The sequence below is a fragment of the Crinia signifera genome, chromosome 4 (assembly GCF_055691185.1).
Source record: "Crinia signifera chromosome 4, ASM5569118v1, whole genome shotgun sequence".
NCBI lineage: Eukaryota > Metazoa > Chordata > Amphibia > Anura > Myobatrachidae > Crinia > Crinia signifera.
Window position 1 is genome coordinate 44,465,836 of NC_139220.1, and position 8,730 is coordinate 44,474,565.

Here is an 8,730-nt window from a genome sequence, read left to right on the forward strand (position 1 = left end):
AGTCATGTTACAACTACACTTGTTAGTAATAAGCAGCACGGATGGTGTAATGGTTAGCATTACATCCTCACTGCGCTGAGGTCATGGGTTTCATTCCCACCATGGCCCTAACTGTGCGGAGTTTATATATTCTTCCCACGTTTGCGTGGGTTTACTCCGGGAACTCTGGATTCGGAATCACAAAATGTCCAAATTGTCCAGTGTGTACACACTATGTCGCTGACAATGGCCCTTATTCTGGAAAGGCAAATTCCTTCTCAAATGGACAAAACTATAGGCACTGCAGGGGTGCAGATGTAAAATGTGCACTGCAGGGGTGGCGAGATTTAGATTTGGGTGAGTTATTTTGTTTCTGTGCAGGGAAAATACTGACTGCTTTATTTTTACACTGCAATATAGATCTCACTTTGCAGTAAAACCCCACCCAAATCTAATTCTCTCTGCACAAGTTACATCTGCCCCACCTGCAGTGCACATGGTTCTGTCCATTTGAGAAGGAATTTGCCTTTGCGAGTGAACCAGAACAATTGCCAAAGTGCAATCTGGCGTGTCATCAGGAACACCCAGAACGGGAGACATCGCTAGTGAGGGCCATACTGCAAAATGCAGCATGGAGCACTCCAGATCCTGCTGCCTACGATGTTGCTGGGTACAGACATAGGGCCTTATTCAGATCTGAGCTCAGTACAAATTTGTTTGGAAAATGGGCAAAGCCATGTGCAGTGCAGGTGGGGCAGATGTTACACGTATAGAGAGAGTTAGATTTGTGCGAGTTATTTTGTTTCAGGCTGCATTATTTTTATACTGCAATTTAGATTTCAGTTTCAGCTCACCCCACCCAAATTTTTGTGCAAACAATTTTTATTAAAATAAAGAGTTCAAACATCTTCAAGGTGTTACATTGTAATGTACTGTCTGAACAAAGTAAAACAATAATAAACAGAAGGAAACAATTACAGTCGTCGTGCACATCACTTCCAGAGTGAGGACATTGCAAAGTTAGAAATATCATGTCGAATATAAAATGCTAGGATTATCTCTCACATTTTAGCAGAAATAGAGACATTCTGTGTAATTGTACGAAAGGTATCGTATATTTAAGGAACAACAAGGAGAAGAAGAGAGAAAGGAAAGGAGAGGAAGAAGAACAGTAAGGCGGAGAGGGGGTGGGTTATGCCCACGGACAGTTACGTCTCTGGGTTCTGAGTGGGTGTAGCCAACCGGGAGTATTCCGTTGACTCCTTGAAAGTGATCCAACTCAGCCATGTCGCCACAAAAGATTGGGAGGGGTCTTTCAGGAAAGAAGACAGGTCCTCCATAGACATGTATAGGTCCACTCTACGGAACCAGTGTGATATAGGGGGTGGTGTCGTTGATCTCCAGTGACATGGGATAACTGCTCTAGCCGCATTCAATAAATGCTTGAGTAAAGATTTCTTAAATCGAGAGATCGCTATATCTGTAAGGTTGAGCAGCCAAAACTCTGGGGTGAAAGGCAGTGAGGAATTAGTGATTTTTTCTGCAATTCTATGTACCTGGCGCCAGTAATCTTGGATGCCAGGGCACCCCCACCATATATGTAGTGGAGTACCTGATGATTGACTACATCTCCAGCAGAGGTCAGGTATAGTGTTATTCAATTTATGTAGTGTGGATGGACATCCATACCAACGTGACAGTATTTTATACTGAGTCTCCAGTGTCTGAACTGATGAGGAGGAGACAGAATTAAATTTAAATATTTGCAACCACTGGTCTTCCGATAGGTCCCGCCCCAGCTCCCTGTGCCAAGCCATGGTGTAACCGGGCATCCAGCCGGATGAACTATTTAGGCATGTTTGATAAAATTTAGAGATTAAATGCTTTGGGGGCTCCTGGGAGAGTAGTAGAGACTCGAAAGGAGTTGGTTCCCAGGATTGAGTGCGCTTGGGCAGTGAGGCGACGTAGTGTCTAATTTGGAGGTAGAACCAAAATAGACTCGTCGGGAGACCAGTCTCCTTGTGCAGATCCTCAAAGGAACGCAAACCAGTCCTGTCCACTAATTGACCCAGATAAGACATGTCAACTGGGGATCGGCTAGAGAGATTACGCAAGCCAAATCCTGGGGGAAATTCAGGGTTATTAACTAATGGTGTGAGAAGTGATGTGCCGGGGTTAAAGTACTGGAGGTGCTTGTACTTGCTCCAACACAAAAGCGTTGGGGTCAAGGTCGGATGTCGCACTGTCGGGGTCTTCCGAAGCCAGGGAATAACCCGGGGAGATACACCAGATGAGTGGCCTTCAATAGCTGGCCATTGTTTAAGTTGGACTGGCCGGGACATCTCCACCACCCTAGTAATATGGACCGAGTGATAGTAGCTAATAAAATGAGGGAGCTGGAGGCCTCCCCTTTCCTTGCTCTGGACTAAAATCTTTTGAGAGAGCCTAGGCCTGCGGTTGGCCCACACAAATTTACCTACCAGGCCTTGTAACTCTCTGAAAAAAGAGGGGGGTATCGTGATTGGAAGAGCTTGAAGCAAATACAATATCTTAGGGAGAATATTCATTTTTATCGTGTTGATCTTTCCCAGCCAGGACAATTTGAGTGTAGACCATTTAGAGAACGAGGCTTTAAAGCTAGCAAGCAGCGGCGTAAAATTAAGTTGAAAAAGGTCCGCATTATCTCGGGTTAATAAGGTCCCTAGGTATTTAATATGTGTCGACTGCCAATGAAAGGGGAAAGCTCCCTTAAGAGCTTCCACCTGATCAACAGGAGCCGACACGTTTAATGCGGCAGATTTGGTGTAATTTATTTTAAAGTTAGACAAGCGTGCGTATCTCTCAAATTCCTTCATTAGGGACGGCAGGGATGTGGTAGGGCTAGAGACGAAGGCTAATAAATCATCAGCGTATAGAGCAAGCTTGTGTTCGCTCCTACCCACCACCACTCCCTTGATGTTTTCATTCATTCGTATTGCACGCGCCAGTGCCTCCATACATAATACAAAAATTAAGGGTGACAGAGGGCAGCCCTGGCGCGTACCATTTCGAATGCTAAAGGAATCAGAGAGTTCGCCATTTACCCGTATGCTTGCTGAGGGAGAACTATAAAGCGCTAAGATGCGATGGAGACATCTCGGGCCCAGTCCGATATGTTCGAGAAGGGTCTCCATAAAGGTCCAATTTACCCTATCGAAGGCTTTCTCCGCGTCGGTAGACAGAAGGACCAAGTGGGCCCCGCCGAGCCTCGTGAAATGGATTAAGTCAATCACTTTGGTCGTGTTATCTTTAGCTTCTCGTCCTGTGACGAAGCCCACCTGGTCCTCATGTATCAACCCAGGGAGGAGATGCCCCAATCTCAGCGCAAGGAGTTTAGCAAATAGTTTCAAGTCAGTGTTTAAGAGAGAGATAGGCCTATAGCTCGAGCACTGCGCCGGGTCCTTTCCTTCTTTTGGGATTATGGAGATATGTGCCTCAAGGCTTTGTGGAGAAAAGAGCTTTTCTTTAGAAATGGCATTACATGCCTTTAAGAAAAGTGGCATGAGTGCTGAGCGAAAGGCCTTGTAATAGGTTATCGTAAAGCCGTCTGGGCCTGGACTCTTACCCGATGGGGTGTTGGAGAGGGCCTGCTCTAGTTCCTTTATGGAGAAGGGTTGCTCAAGTGTCGCCAAATCTGACTCTGAAAGCCGTGGGAATTGGACTGAGGTTAGATAATCATTAATTTCTTGTTTAAGTAGGGATCTATCAAGTTGGGAAATATCTCCCCTTAAGTTATAGAGTCGTGTGTAGTAGGTTTCGAAAGCTTTTGCTATCTGGGTGAAGGTATGCACCCGTTTCCCATGCGTGCCCATGATGCTCTGGACATAGGATTGTGCTCTTTGGGCTCTCAAAGCTCTCGCCAGCATGGAACTAGGTTTGTTGCCCCAGAGGTAAAATTTATGTCTACATTTCCGAAGTTCAAATTTAGTTCTGTCTAGCATTAATTGGTTAAGTGCGACTCTAGCATCGGTGAGCTCTTTTAATATATCTGGGGAGAGTGTGGACTTGTGGGATGTTTCTAAAGATTTTATCTGAGCTATCAGTGTCTGCTTCCGCAGCTCTTTCTCCCTTTTTATTTGGGATCCCAATTGAATGCACTTCCCCCTAAGCACGCATTTATGTGCTTCCCAGATCATTATCGGGGACGTCTGATCGTTGTCATTAACAGAAATGTATTCCGAGATTGCGTCAGATAGGTCTTTCTTATGTTTAACATCAGATAATAAGAGCTCGTTAAATCTCCAATTCCAAGGGCGTGGAGAGGGAGCAGAGACGCCAATCGTGACATATACAGGGGCGTGATCAGACCATGTGATCTGTCCGATTTCACTATGTGTGAAGCTGTGCAGGGACCTATGGTCGACCAGGAAATAATCTAAACGCGAGTATGTCGAATGAGGGGCAGAGAAAAATGAAAAGTCTTTCACCGTAGGGTTAAGAATCCGCCAGACATCTATCAACTGGTGTTCGTGCAGGAGTTGTTTAACCCTACGATGGTCCTTTCCCCGTAGTGAGCTCGGTACTGGATTGCAGTCCAGGAGAGGGTCTAATGACCAATTAAAGTCTCCTCCAATCACGAGATAGCCCTCTCTGTAAGGTTCAATAAGACGCAAGAACCTATTAAAAAATTGTCTCTGCTTAGTGTTGGGGGAGTAAACATTAACAAATGTGTATCTCTGTGAAGAAATTGTGCACTGCAAAACTTGGCAGCGGCCCTCTATTAGGGAGTAATGAGATATATCTGTGGGGTGTAGGCGACGGGAGAATAACATGGAAACGCCTAGAGTTTTCCCTAAGGAATTACAGCTGGAGTAAGCCAGTGGATAGTAATGACTGCTCAACCTTGGTGATGCCCCCTGCTTGAAATGTGTTTCCTGTATAAAGGCCACGTCAACCTTATTAGTGCGGAGTTCTCTGACCAGAGTGGACCTTTTCTCAGGGACATTAAGCCCCTTCACATTCAGGGAGCATAGCTTAAGTGACCTCATATTAGGCAACGGCATGACTGAGTTAGTAGGAGCACACTCACCTCCAGGATAGCGTCAGCAGATGTCGGTATGCACTTACAAAGAGGTCCTAGGGCAGTGGAGGGAAGGGGGAGGGGCATAGAAAGAGAAGGAAACGAGAGCAAAGAGAAATACATTTGCATGTAAGAAGAAAACAAAACAATATAAGCTATCAACAAGAACAATATGAAACCACTGTTGGACTGAATGGTGCACGCATGGTGCACGCATGGTGCACCATAGTCCAAAAAGAAATGTGGTTCACCCCAACTGGGGGCGGTGGCCACATCCCCCACCGGGCGCGGGGTAGTTTAAGGTATAAACAGAACCAATAACATTTCAAAAAGTCGGTACTGTGACAATAAACAAATCTACCAACAACTGTCCCTCGATTAGAGGAACGATAGTCCCCTGGTGTAGAGGGTCTGTCCGGGAACAGACAACATCCCATTGGTCAAATTATTAAAGCCTGAATTAGGGAACCTCTCTAAGCTGAGAAAAATATAGAGAAACAGAAAAAGAACAAACAACTCTGATAACTCTTTTGCACTAAGGACATATAGGGGGGTCCCTCGAGGCCCGGAGCAGGAACCCTAGAGTAATCACTAGGTGAGAAAAACACAATTAGAGGGTCCTGGTTATTATGTATAACAGGTGCTCCTATCTCCCTGCAACATTATCATGAAGTAATATCTAAGGCATTTTGAATAGGGCAGGTAATCGATCTTAAGTTATATGAAAGTTGTGACCCGAAAAAGTTACAAGAAATTACAACTCACACCTGAGTTCCATAAATGTGGTATAAGGGGGCCACAGCGTCTAGGCCTCTTGGTTATGGGCCATTCTCTACGTCACGGGAAGGCCCCCCCCGTTCAAGGGGAGCATGAGGAGGAGGAGACATCCACAAATTGCAATGTAATAGCAGGGAGTTCACCATGCAGTGGGTATATCACACCCTCCTTTATGTAAGATGAGGACCAGTCCTTCTCAAAAGGCTCCAAGTCAGGTCGCGTGGTCGGAGTGGGTTGACGTTGCTGGGGAGGCCATTCCGGCACCACTGCCTACTGTCTGCCATCGTGCGCGTCCAGACGGAGGGCACGGAGGGTCTAGACGTTTTGTCAGATGTAGCCAGTCAGCGAGATGTGGTCTTGGGATATCGAGGGCTTTGCAGAATGGGTCTAAGTCTTCCGGGGTCTGCAGAGTCACCATTTTACCTTCGTGAGTCGCCTGGATACTCAAAGGGAAGCCCCAGCGGAATCTAACGTTTTTCTGTTTAAGCTGATCCGTGAGGGGTTTAAGCAGACGCCTTTGTTGGAGAGTGTTCCAAGACAAGTCTGGAAATATATGCACCCTTTCTCCATTAAATTCAATGGCTTCCAGTTTGCGGGCTTTACTCAGGATTTCTTCACGCTCTCTGTGATAGTGCAACCGGCAGATAATATCCCTCGGCTTGTCAGGTTGAAGACCCCTTGGTCTCAATGCGCGGTGGGCACGGTCAAAGAGAAACGTGTGGTCAGGTGCGGCATCTGTTAATTCGTTAAATATTTTTGTGAGCGCGTCAATAATTCCAGGCCCTTGGATGTCTTCTGTAAGACCTCTGATGCGTAGATTATTTCTCCTCCCCCTGTTGTCCAAATCATCAAGGCGCCGCTGCAAGGACTTTAATTCCTGGGCGTGGGTGGATGCTGTTTCATATAATTTATCCTGGTAGTGAACCACGTCATTCGTGAGATCTTCCAGGTCTGAAACACGCTGCGTTGTCTGGTTTAGCTCAGATTGGACTGATGAGATCTCCGTTTTGATCGTTTCACGTAGCTTCTGCTCCATGTCCAAGAAGTCCTTTTTGGAAGGGAGGTCTGACTTAGTAGGTAAGGTGCGGAGGTATGCTAGGACCTCCGTCAATGTGGTCTCAGGGTGTTGCGGGATGGAGGGACCAGGAGAGGAGTCCATTTGCAGCGGGTCTCTAGGTGATTGCGAACAGTCTGAAGGTGCCTGGGAGTCTTCTATATTTGTCCCGGAGTTGTGGGTAAGGTATTGAAAAATTGTAGGTTTGGAAGAGCCGTCACTTGGGTGCTTAGACATAGGTGTCTGTGGGCCTCTCTTAGACTTCCTCATAAGTGGACCGGAAATACACTGAGAGTAAACAGGGGGGGCGACTTCAGAGACACTTGGTAGTACCGACTCAAGGGAGAATTCACAGAAGCCCGGAGGGAGACCAGTGGCCACACTCCCCCATATTAGCGGGTGGCTAGGGAGTCATGGCCTGTAGTATGTTAACAGTGTCCATCCAGAGCTGTCATCCTGGATTTATTGCGGATAAGGGAGGTATCATGGCATCGTACAGTAATAGTAAAGTAGAGAGGTTTTAAATTTAAACTTGAGTTGCAGTTTCAATATCGGCCACAAGATGGAGTGTGGAGACCAGGGCTGTGGTGCTAGGGTAGGGAATATCTCCCTTTTAGAGGAGCTTTTGCAGGGAGATGAACCTATGGAACTGAATCAGGGGTATCTTATATATCTCAGCACACTCCAAGCACAGTGAACCTAGCAGGGGGGTAGGGCAGGCAGGTATAGTACCCCCAGGAACAGGGGCAAAAGGCAAGAGGTTTCCCTGCAGGGTCAGTCTATGTCAATATCCCAAGGAGAGAGTGCCACACTGCAGGGACAGTCTCTGTATCAGAATCAGTGGGTGTTGTATAGTGGGTAGTTTTTAGTGGGGGATTAAGCCCACTTGCTGTGCCCACTGGAAGGTGACCGCTCCAGGTATCTGGCTCTGGAGGGGAGAATGGGCCAGCTTCTATGTGCAGGGGGTTGCTGGTGTATCCTCAAGAAGGCCGCTGCTCCTATTCTCCAGGGCACCCCAGTCCACTCAGCCCCTCCGTGGGGAGCACCGGCGCCCCAGCGCGTCCCCTCTCACTGTCTTCTCAGGCTCTGGGGGGGGGGGCCCACCGCTTCCAGATGCGAGCCCTCTGCTATATTTTATGTTAGGTGCCCTCTCCCTCTCGCCGCGGCAGCGTGGATGTAAGCCGCCGGCCGAATCCAAGATGGCCGCCGCGGCTAGGAGACGGAGCGAAACCCTGCAGCCCTGAGCCTCCCTCCGGCCAACAAGCTCACCAGGGCAGGAGAGGGTAGTCCGCTAGGGCAGGGGGAGACTCCGCTTACCTCCCAGAGCCTGGTGTTACACCGCGAGGTCCCGGATTCCGTTCCGAGCGGATCCTGGAGCTCATCCGCCGGGTGCTTGCTGAAATTGAGGCCGCGGCTTCGTCCGGGCTACCAGGCCGCAACCCGCAGGGCAGGATTCCTCCTACCCCCGGCTCCGCAGCACCGATAACCCCGATTCAGGGGGACCCCACCGGACAGGCAGGTAATATTGGAGGCAGTAGGGGATCAAGATTAGGCACAAAATGCCGTTTTGGAGGGTATATTGTGGGAGCTCTGCTAGGAGACGTCTGTTCTCTTCAGCGTTAGGCCACGCCCCCCCACCCCACCCAAATTTAACTCTCTCTATACATGTTACATCTACCCCACCTGCAGTGCAAACGGTTTTGCCCATTTTCCAAACAAATTTATACTGAGCTCAGATCAGAATAAGGCCCATTGTCTAGTTGTATTTATCCACCTTTAAGGAATATTAAACAGTGTATTCCATAATGTAATATAACCTTGACTTGGAACTGTACTAAAACACTGAATAAACTGGACTCTG